Genomic DNA, 11,914 nt, shown 5'->3' on the forward strand with positions numbered 1-11,914 from the left:
CACCTCCGTCCCACAGAATAGGCCTATTGGCCCAATCTCCCTCCTCTGCAATAATGCCACCCTCCCAGAAAAAGAAATCTGCATTCTGATGCTGTGAACCTGGCAGGTGTATACAAAAGGCATAGGGTTCTAACTCCAGATACCACCAAGTAATGTGAGGGTTAGTGTCTTTCAATGACTGCCACTTTTTGAGGGGGTGCCTTCTGGGTTTCATTGGGAGGTACCCCTCATTTTGGGACTTCTCTGGGAGCCCCCTGGGCCTTTTCTAGTACCTCAAGTTGACTCCTCAGGAGGTTGGGGCCAGGCTTCACCAGACAAGGGCCATTCACTCTGGCTGGACCAACCTGCTGCCATAAAGTCCTCTGTGAGTTGAACTGTCACCATGCTGAGATTGTATCAGCATACCCAGGTTTGGATGGCAGTTAGCAGAATATCTAGGTACTGTTCGAGCACCACCACCTCCAGAATCTTGGCTGGACAGTGGGATGCCAGCTGGAGCTGGCGGGCAGCTTAGTTCTTTAGCCGCTAAGCCACAGCCTGGGGTTTTGCCCCCGGTGGGAAATGTTCTGTCTAGAATTTTCTTCGGCGATACCCCTCGTTGGTTGAGACAGTAGCTTTCAGGGTATCAGAATCCTTTGCAGCTTCATCATCTAAGGACAAGTAGGCCACCTGGGCTTCCCTAGTCAGAAAAGGGGCTAGTCGTGTGGCCCATGTGGCCTTCTCCCATTGTGTGGCAGTGCCTATCAGCTCAAACATAACAAAATATGTCTCAGGGTTAGCAGCAGGTCCCAATTTGGAAAGGACAATACTGGGGCTGGCTGAGTCCCTTCAGAGTGGGAGCAGCTGGTGATCCATTCCAGTATTGGCTCCTGAAACTGCTGCTGCCATTATTGCTTGCTTGCTGCTATTGGGTGGCTCGCCAAGTCTCCCGCTGCCCTTACGGAAAAGCTGCTGGGCCTCTGCCTGGACCTGCTGCTGCTGAGCTAGGAGTTGTATGATCTTCTCCATGGTTCCCCTTTACAGAAAAAGTCAATCCCATTTCTGGGTCCAAGTTGTGGCAGGCAAGGCTGCATGTGGTACTGGAGCTGCTCCATACCTTAGTCTGAAAAGTTGGCCACCTACGTGGGGTTGTAAGCTTGGCATCAAGTTCTAAACAAAAATAGCAACTCATGATTTGGCTGTCTGCGCCTTTAAACAAGAAGGGGGGAAATTCCTTCAAAATGCAAATGCTTAGTTGCAGTGCTTAGGGCAAGCCCCTGGCCCGGTTAGCCCTGATGAGCTCCTCCTCTGTCCCAATGTCACCCAGCTCTGCCCCTGAGCAAAAGCAGGCTAGCCTTCTTAACTGGTCTGCTGGTTCCTGATCGGTATTTCCTCTTTTAGGCCTCTGGAGAACTGTCTTGTTGGTTACCCAGTCAGAGTGGATTTTCATTGGGTGGAGAATGTTAGGGCTCTGTGCCTATGTCCCTGCCATTGAGCATGTGCACTGCTGCCTCATTCTAGACATCCAGATGGTTAAGCCCCAGTGTGATGCACTAACTGAAGGAAGACAGGCCTCCTCCATCTTACTCACCTGTGGGGCCCAATCCTGTAGGTGTGCAGTTCCACACAAGACGACTTCCCTCATAACCTTTAGCCCAGTGTTTAGGGTACTCACCCAGATGTGGCACACCAAGTACAGTATGTTCTGCTGCTATTTGGTGGTGTGGGCCCAGGTCTTTGGAATGTTGGTGTTCAGTTATTATTATGGCAGGTTGCTAAATTTTCCCTGAGGAATACAAGTGAAAAAGGGAAAAGGAGTTAAATCTGTATGAAATTTCAGAGGACAAAAGAAAAATGTACTTCTCTAGCCTGAGTGCTTCTCCATGCAAAACTTCAAAGGCCTGCTGCAAACAGTGGATGTGTTAGCGTTTCTAAAAAAAGATCACAAGAATCTTTTATAATAGAAGCTACTAGGCAATGTAAATATAGTGATTGTTACCAACTCTGCCGATAAGGACCAAAAGTGCTAAAAGCTTGCATTAAGTAAAGCAGTTTTGTCACCCATCTTAATTCACTCAACTGTAAGTAATTTCAGAGTAGATTTTATAAAACTTAATATTTAATTGGTGAAAAGTTCAGATATTCTTTTGTATTAGAGGGGATTAAAATGAAAAATGTAGTAAGTGGGGAGAAAATAGTCTCTGTAAGTAACCAAAAATAATTTAACAACATAACAGCACCTTCAGGGAACTACGTAGCTGCCAAATCACTTGCCTGAAATATTGCTCCTGATACTTAAGTCATGAGATAATTACCAAAAGAAGAGGATGACAAAGAGAAATCTGATAGGAAGGAACATGAAGGGACATATTTTACTTTAATATTAAAGGATGCCAACACTTTTAAAATAATTTAAAATACAGAGAACACAAATTCAGACAGGAAATAAGGCATAGGTTTTTTTACAATGAGAGTAATTAACCATTTGAACAACTTACCAAGGCTTGTGGTGGATTCTCCATCACCAAGAATTTTTAAATCAATACTGGTTATTTTTCTAAAAGGAATTATTTTGGAGGAAGTTCTATGATCTATGTTATACAGTAGGTCAGACTGGATTGTCCCTTCTAGTCTTGGAATCTGTGAATCAATGAATCAGCTGTATTCTGCAAAAGTAACTTGGCATTGCATCAGCAATTTCTTAATTCCACTGTTGGTGGCACATCTGAATTTCTATGAGGGGACCCAATTCTGGATTCTAAGACCAAAATCAACAGGAAGGCTCCCCTCACTTGTAGTGTAATATTCAGCTCCCAAGGCATTCTGTGTGTGTAAGGAGCTGTTTATTTAATAGCTCCTATGTATAAATTCAATCCTTCAATAATGGCAAAGAAGTCCAAAATGGAGAAATCCTGATTTGGGTTTTCTAACATTTAGTTAACTAAATTTTCATTTTAATGCAGAAAATATCAATCTAAATGGTGTCTGGGAAGTAATTTGCAACATACAAGGATTTGAGGGAAATTTTGTCATTTGTATCAAAGGGAGAAAGTTGTCTGGAGAACATATCTGAGTGCACAAGCATAACGGCTGATGTAACACATGACTTATGAAATCACTAGTGCTAATTTATTCATTTTTGAGGGAAAAAGAAATTGGGAGAAACCAGCATCTTTATCCTCTATTAACAATAATAATTGCCTCTTAAGAGGAAGACTGTGTTTTGAAAATAGTTAAGGTCTCTTATAAACCAATGCTACTACACTCACTGTGATTGATATGTAGCAATACTAAATACCAGATGGTCTAAAATGGCTGATCCACATGGTAATATAAAACTTTGACTGCAAAATTTAACATATAACATTAAATTATGTGCAATGGAAATCTACATTCCTTTGCATCCCTAAGGGCAGGGAGACGATGAGACCTTTTAAAAATCCTATGTGCTTCCTCAACCGAAACAAAGTACTGTATGGCAGAGAAATGCTGAACCTCTGCATGGCTGGCAGTTCATTCTCATACTAGCAACAACCAAAGGAAAATATTGCAGGAGCATATAGGCAATGAGGAGGATTATCAAAGGAATCCAGTAGCGCAGAGTCCAATCACAGCATGAAAATAACAGGCGTGAATCTCCCCTCTCTCTGAGATATATTGTTGTACGTGTGCTGGAGAGAGGGGATTAGCCTTAAAATGCGGGAGGAGGAAAAAACCCAAGACCGAACAAGATTGGGGAGAGATCCTCATTAACATACCCACCCAAACATGGCTGACATCACAGTAGACCAGCCTTGTGTATCCCCCCACCCCCTCCCAGCCAGACTGGGATTCGGAAGGCGTGGGAGAAGGAGGAATACGCACTGGCCATGACCATTGGATACACAGAATGAGACAGCATCCGGACCTCTTCCTCCTCACTGCCGATAAAATGATCTTAGATCCCGGCCCCTCGCCCCCGCCTCCAAAATAATATGACAGTAGCCTCATCTGAGCAGATCCTGCCTTCTGAGGATATTTCCCTAAACGTTTCCCCCAATTAAAGAGAGAGAGAGAGAGAGATGCAGATTTGGGAACCGCTACAGGCGCAACCGGCGCTATTCATCCTCTTTCATCCCCTAGATAGCTTAAACGATTAAGATCAGGCAGATTCCTCTTAATAAGCCTCGGAGCCACCGAAATAGCTAAATCCAGAAAGGCAGCTCTCCAGATTAAATGCTCCCTGCGCTGCAGACACCCAGGCAATCAAGGCGTTTTACATAACCCGCGGGACCTGAAAGAAATGCTTTTGATCCACACAAGGAAAGGAACTCCCCGCCAAAAGAGAAAGAAAGAAAACCCAACCCCATCGAATCAGAGCACAAGGCGCCTCTTTCCATCTGGCCACACTATTGTTTCCCCAAGAACAAACCCGCTTCCCTCCGAACAGGCGATATTCAGTCTAGCAAAGAGAATCTCCCAGGGACTGATGTGACAATGCCCCTGGCTTCTGCGAGAGGGGAAACACCGGGCGGAGAGAAACCACTTCCCCTCCCCTCCCTTCCCCTCCCAGCACATAGAGATAAGCGGGGGGAGGGGGGACTCTCTTTACACCCCCAGCGTGAGCTCTCCGGTGCCCACAAACCCCACTACTGGTACTAACCTACCAGGCAAACCGTGCCTCCGACCATGTGTTTCTTTCCATCCTGCCAGATCACGACCCACACAAGATGGCTTGGGAGCACTAAAGCCTAGAACATCCTGTGGGGACTCCTGCTGATTCCTCTCCACCCCTCTCCCCCCCACACACACACACTCGCCCCAGACATGCCCCCTTGCCCGGCAGTGCAGCCGCCTTACCTACCTTTCTTTGGGGCGTCCGGCGGGGCGAGGCCCTGCAGCGGATGCTCGCTTCGCCTTGTGTGCTTGGAGTGAATGAATGAGCGTGTTTGTCATAAGGTTTGTGTGCGTGGTGGAGAGCGAGATGCAGGCGCACATGTGCCCAGCCCTCTATGCAGCGGCGGCTTAAAGGCGGACACACACACACACACACACAAAAAGAGGGGGGGGCGGCGCCGGTGGAAGAAGGTGGGCAGGGCTGAGCAGGGGGAGCCGCACCTCCCTTGACGCAGAGGAAACTCTGCAACACCCGCCCGCAGTTGCATCCTTGCTCAGCCAGCGATGGGGGTGATGGGTGTGGGAAGGTGTGGGGACGGGGGCCCAGTGCTCCATTCCACAAGCGTGCCGCTGCCTGGTGGTCCTTAACCCGGTTTGTTTGAGGCTCTGCTTGATCTGAAGCCTGGGCTGTTTGTGTTCAAGAACTATCAGCAGCCCCCAGCTGGCCCCACCCTGTCTCCAGCGCTGGAACGGCCCATGGCATCTGCAGTATGCTCCTTGCCCTGCCTCACAAAAGCAAGAAGCACCTTTTTCCACCCTCTTCCCCTCTGCTACCACCACTGCATCCCAGTGCACACATGCAAGGTACCTGTCTGCCTAAGGGTTATGGGAAAGTGAAGCAGTTATGGCTCTTTCCATGCCCTTGGCCCAGGCCCAGCGCTTCCATTGCAATCAGGCAGGATGGAGAGTTGGGATCTATAAGGCAATGGGTGGGAGGGGTGTGTGTATTTCTGTGTGTTTTGTGGTTGACATGCTGATAGAGGAAGGGGAGGGGGCGCAGGGGTGGAGAAACACAGGAGTGAGTAGCTAAAAAGTACATGGAAAGGGAAGGGGATGTGGAGGAGGTGAGCTGGGTGGTGGGGGAGCCCAGGAGCAGGTGAGGAGCCCAGCTGTATTTTGTAGACTTGGATAGGATGTATGGTGGTGGTGAGGAGTTGTGCTGGGAGTTGGGGACAGGACAATTAATGAAGGAGAGAGGAAGAAGAGCTCTCTGAGGGATGGGAGAGTAGGAAGATGGAAGAGTGGAGGTGAGGAGGTGATTCGGGAAATTAGTGAGATGGAGGCATGGGAATGAGGATCTGATCATACATTTGAAAAATTGAGATGAGGAGTAACAATGTATGAGTCCTGCAGCCAGGCTGTGGATGACTTCTAAAGGACTGCAAAATGTTGGAGGGGAGACATTAATTCGGTCCTCTTGTGCATACACATTATAATACAGTTTTTAATTATGTGATCACATACTGTTTTTCCCACAGGACCCTTTGCTTCATTCAGTACACAGGACAGACAGTGTTCACTTAACGAGCAGCTATGGAATATTTTGTTTTTTTCATCACTGTTCAATCTGTTGTCCTGGACCTTATCTACTGCACACTATTCAAACTCTGTTATGAAGCTCAAATTATTAATTTCCTCTTGGGCTTTCAATGGTGTTTATTAGTATAGTATCTGAGTGCTCCACAGTTAATTTATCTTCACAACACCCCTGTAAAGTGATGGGGTGGTATCCCCATTTTACAGATGGGGAGCTGAGGCACAGAGAGATTAAGGTAAATTTATCTACTAATTTTGGGTGCGCAATTTGAGACACCTAATACTTGATTTTTTCAGAATACTTAGCACTTTGAAGCACAGCTCTCAATGACTGCAGTGGCATTTGTGAGTACTCAGCACTTCTGCAAATGCAGCAAGTCGGACCTCAGGAACTCAAGTCAGGCATCCAGAAAATGAGGAGCACATAGTTAGTGCTAGTGACCACCTCTGAAAAGTTTGGGTTAAATGACTTGTTTAACATCACACAGGAATTCTGTGGCAGAGGCAAGGATAGAATCCAGTTCTCCAGGGCAGCAGCCCACTGCTTTAGCCATGAAACCATCCTTTCTCTTCCCTTAGTCCCTTCCTCATTCACTACACAACCTTCAATTTCTGCAACAAATGAGGAGAGGCCCTACAGGCGACAACCTCCTTTATTACATAACTCTGATTCATCCTTGCAGCAAGACCATTCTATACACTGAATAAGACAGGAGTCCTGTGGAAAAAAATCATATGTGATCATATTATTAAAGACTGTATAACAAGGCATAAACACAAAGGGGATGAATTAAGGTAATACAGACAACTTCAAATCTAGCATTTCCTAACTTTTGAGTGCTTGACTTTGCAACTTCAATCGTGTTTTTAACATAGTTTTTCTGTGTAATTTACTAGGTTTTTAGAAAATCATATTGAAAAAATAGAAATTCCATTGTGTGGCATCATATTGACACCCGCATCAGCAAGGTTGGAAACTTTATATTCACCACATATACCTTTACCACTTGAGCTAACTGAGCAACTAATAGCAATAGTATGTTATCATCCTTTATATGGACTAGCACTAGTGAGGAGTGAGACACAATGATGAGACTCAAGAATCTTGGGTTCCATTCCAAGCTTTGGAGGGAAATGTGCTCCAGTGTGCACAGATTCTTTTGTTCATTTCCCCAAAGTTTGACCCCTTCCACCCCATCCCCTCTAACTTGTCCCTTTCCTAGTCCTGACTGTTCCCTACCCCAGGATCCTTATACCAGGCCCATTCTCATTGTCCACCTAGTCCTAGTCTCCACTCCTAAGGCTTCTCAAACCAGACCCAGTCTCCTTGTTTGGTCAGTCCTAATCTCCCCCTTTCAGCTTGCTGTCAGAGTCCAAGCCTCTGCCCCCCCCCCCACTTAGTCCCAGTTTCCCCTCCCACTCCAACACCTTGTCCCTAGTCTCCTTGTCCAGACAGTACCAGTTCCTCCATCTGGCTCCTCATCCAATCTGTCTCTCATCTTCCATCTCACTGGCTCACAGTCCCAGTCTTTCTCCTTGAGCTCCTCATCTGATCTCAACTTCCTCCTCCACCCCTTCCTGTCTCCTTGTCCCAATCAATCCCAATTAACCCACACCTCAGCTCCTTGTCTGCTATGTTGCTCCTCCTCCTTTTCCTTTCCCTCTCCTACTGATTTCTAGTTCCAGTCTCTCGTGCTCCCTCCAGCTTTCATCCGATCTCAGTGTTCCCCACCAACAACAGCCAACTGGTCTCCAGTCCCCCTCAGTCTTGTTGTACTCACTGTTTCCCAGTCCCTGTCTCCTTGCCCAACTCCCCCTCTCCTCCCCCCAGCTGTTTGTCTCCACCTCTCCAAATCCCACAGTTTCCACCATACACACAACTCCAGTCCCAGTCTCACCAGACTCACCGTTCCATTCTACTCCTTTCCTTTTCCCCTGGTCCGGTTTTTGTCCCCTGTGCATTTGAGTCAGTTTCCTCCTCCATCCAGTATGGCAGCAGGGGGGTCATTGAGAGCACAGGAGAAACAGGTTCCTGTTCTCAGTTCTAATGTCTGGCCCAACCCTGACCCCGAGCAGCTGGGAGCAGCTTTCACAGGTACAGCTCTTCTGAGCCCTCATAGCCCTGGGCTTGAGAGAGCATGATCAGTTGCTCTGTGAGGACAGCACATGTGCAGTCTGGTCAAACATAGGAGCTGGGAGGGCTTGGAACATGCATAGTCTGGTCACCACTTTATGTTGTGAGAGGTTCAAGCATGTTCAGAGAGGGAGGAATCTTCTGAGATTTTAGCTGATAAGCATCAGATTGAGCATATGCAAACTGTAATTTTTCAAATGCTTATAACTTGGCCAAATTTGGACAAATTTTCATGGGTACAGCAAAAAGCACATCCATGACAGAAAGGAGACCCCACTACCAAATTTAAAAACATGCTTCAAAACAAGGGGCTCTAGAGCATTTAAAAAAAAGGTTACCAGAAGTTTTTAACAAGGGGGAAATAATGTAATTTTCTCCACCATTGTTCTGGGAAAAATCTGAACCACTTTGTCTTAAATTCTCCAGAAATATTCAGCCTGAAGCACGTACCTAGCTTGGAAAACTTCAGCCTGAATGTTTTGTGTTTGACAAAGTTATAAGCAACAGAAAACAGGATCTTATAGTGGGAAATGCTGCACAACCTTAATGACATTTAGAAAGTGCTACCAGCCCTGCCTATAGTGTGTGTAGCTGTGTGCATAATTATTGCAACTACTTAAACCTAACATATACAGTGCTATGTTTTCTCTAAGTGGAATCTTCTTTATTCTGTTTTTTTTTTAAATATCCTCAGAGGCATTTTTTCTCTTTCTCTCACTCTCCTTTTATAACTTTTATTTTGCAAAGTGACTTACAAATTAAAACAAAAACACAAAAAAAATTTTGTAGTATTTTTACAATGCAAGAACAAGTCAGATATTTTTCATTACAAAGGTTTATAAAGTTGCTGTTTTAGGAGTGCTGTGTTGGTCAGAATGTTTGAATGGAAACTTAAGTCCATTTTCTTACCTCATTTTCCTACAAAAGGTTGTCATGAAGGTTTTCTGTATTTTTTGCTGTTGTTGATGGGCCTCCTCACTAAAGATTTCCACAATCCACATCTAATTTAATTTTCAAACAAATTCTGTACATGTTTTTGTAACCCCCTCTGGAATTGGTTGTTCCTGACATATTATTCTAAGCCTCTAGGAGACTTGCCCCTGAAGTACAGCAGCAATGGCTACAGAGGTTCAGGACTCGCTTTCCCAGATTGCCTAGCATACAGGGAGGTGACAGAATAAGCTGGAAGCTACTACCAGAATCAGTCATAAGCCAGAACTCAGAGACAAATGGTTTGTTTTTATTTTGGGTTTTGGCTGTAGTTGCAGTGGAGAGGAGATTGGAAAGGGGAGAGAAGCATCACTGCCTGGGACATCCCCATTAAGCTTCCCATTTCTACCAAAATGGTGGTTACTGGGTCATTGAAGGATGTCAGCGTGGCAGAGACCAGCAACATGGGAGGCCAAGTCAGGGTACCAAGAGCTAGACTAATTATCCATACTCCAGAACAGTGTGACGGGATCCCCGGGGTACAACCTGGAACTGGGTTACTACTGTGCTCCCTTAACTCTCCAGCCAGGACTATCCCTCACAATGCTTTGCTGGTGACAAGCAGCAAACCCCTCCGGGTGCTGTTATAACTCAATACAATAACATGTGAGTAGTATAAGGGTCCTACCGTCAATCAAACCCTAACCCCGCCCCTTGACCCTTTAAGCCCCGCCCTTGACCTCTTGGTCCCTCCCATCTGTCACCAGAAGTCCCACCCCATAGGGGTATTACTTCCGGGGTCAAGGTGCCACCTGACCGGAAGCAAGGTGTGTCATGTGACCCCTCTAAGAACTCCTCCCACCACCCTCTACCAATCAGGAGGGGTTTTGTCCCGATAGGACTGCCCCGAGAGGAGATTTGGACTAATCAGGGTGACTTCTGGGTTGAGGTGACCCCTCCGTAAGTGAGTTGTGTGACCCCACTAAGAACTCCATCCAAGGCCCTCTGCCAATCAGAGTGCAGCATCATTACCCCATAAGTCCCAGCGCCAGACAGAGGAGGCGGCCATGTCTTACCAAGGACATGTGTTTTCAAAATCGTGGAAAGGCTGCTGAGAGGAAACATGGACTCCTTCACCACCGCCGTGAGAACTTCGGACTTTGTTTTAGCCCCGAGGGTCTTTGACCATCCGCGGAGAAAGGGCTACATCAGTGACAGTTCCGAGGAGGAGGGAGCGAACGAGGGGAGCCCTTTGGTCCAACCGTTGCTGGATACGCTGGAACCCGACCCCAAAACCCTCATGAGACACTCCGATGAGCATGGCGGTCTCTCTTTGTCCACCCCCTCAGAGGTGGAAGGCGATCGCGGCTCGGGGGAGTCAGCGGTGAACAAGGCGAACGGAAAAGACGGCATTCAGGTAAATGAATGATTAAGAAGCGGCGGTCGAGGAGGGGTGGGTAATGGGTTAGGAACCAGGGGCTGTGTAAATTAAAAAACAAGCAGTGGGGGTGCTTACCCAGTTTCTTTTCTGAAAATTTCTCAACAGCTCGACAATGCCTTTCCAGAGAACCCAGAGGCCCTGGACAGCGTTGCATCAAGCAGCGAAGATGAACCGGGTCCACCATGTTTTTGCTCAATGCCAGTACAAGTTGTTGAAGAGGACTCTAAGGATGATGGCTATGAGGAGTTTAGGAGGCGGCTTGGCATAGAACTAACTGAGCCAGTGCCTCATCGTGAGCATAAAAAAGTCATGCGGACTATTGTATGTGTTGCTGTTTATGCTATCCTTAAACACTGCCTTAGGGAAAAGCTTTTTGAAGATTGTGAGGGCTGTGTCATAGATGCACCAGGCCAAAGGCACCATAACTGTGTGACTTGGACTTCAGTGGATTTAAACTGCAAGCTCCAGGGCCTGTGTGCTGAGCTGTGTTTGGAAAGCTTATTAAACACTATTATTGCCATAGGTTATGGTATGCAATGTCTGTGCCTAACCCAAGAACATTTAGCGCAAGGGGTGACCTTGATAAATGCTGTGCAATTCAGTGCAGACCCTGACCGTGTTCTAAAGAAAATGACCAAACCGGAAGATGCCTGCATACAATCTTATATTGACCATCTAGTCCGCACAAAGAGTTACAGAACCCTGCTTAAGAAAAAGACTATTTGTAAGAAATCTAAAAGGATTAAGTTAGAGAATGGTGAGGGGACAAACATGCGATATAAAACTTGGTAGCTGTAAATTTTTTTTAAAAAGGGGGATTTGTGATTATCTGTGTTTTGTTAGAAGGCCTTTGTCCCTTAAGTGAGCTAAAAAGTTTTAATGAAGCAGTTTGGTTTGTTTTCAAGGAGCTGTATGTTTTTTAAAATAAAAAAATAAATTGTGAGAATTAGCTCTTGTGTTTTTGTGTGTGTATAGCAAAAAGCTGAAATGTATGTTGTGGGAGAGGGAAAAAATCTTAAAAATGTGCTTACAATAAAACAAACAAGGCTAGTTCAGACAATAGAATTAATATGGAGATATACCTATCTCATAGAGCTGCTTTTACTAGCAGGACCAAATATTGATTTTGCCCCAGATCCCTAAGTGGCCTTCTCAAATCTTGAACTCACAACCCTGGGCTTAGCAGGCTAATGCTTAAACTACTGAGCTATCCTTAGTCTGTTGAAGTGAATGGGTTT

The 11,914-nt window shown here is 46.0% G+C and overlaps 1 protein-coding gene across 4 annotated transcripts in view; it reads right to left on the minus strand.

Moving 5' to 3' along the window:
• The window catches only part of SLC6A15 (solute carrier family 6 member 15), a 51,140-nt gene extending 46,145 nt beyond the window's left edge, over window positions 1-4,995 (minus strand). The window contains exons 1-2 of one of the 4 annotated variants that reach the window (XM_034772271.1): window positions 4,823-4,995; window positions 1,655-1,765 (exon numbers count right to left, since the gene is read on the minus strand). The gene's annotated coding sequence lies outside the window, so the exon portion shown is untranslated. The other 3 variants (XM_034772279.1, XM_034772287.1, XM_034772294.1) reach the window with 3 other exon arrangements.
• Window positions 4,996-11,914: the final 6,919 nt, after the last annotated feature.

Source organism: Trachemys scripta, chromosome 1 (assembly GCF_013100865.1).
Source record: "Trachemys scripta elegans isolate TJP31775 chromosome 1, CAS_Tse_1.0, whole genome shotgun sequence".
In the NCBI taxonomy this organism is placed as follows: domain Eukaryota; kingdom Metazoa; phylum Chordata; order Testudines; family Emydidae; genus Trachemys; species Trachemys scripta.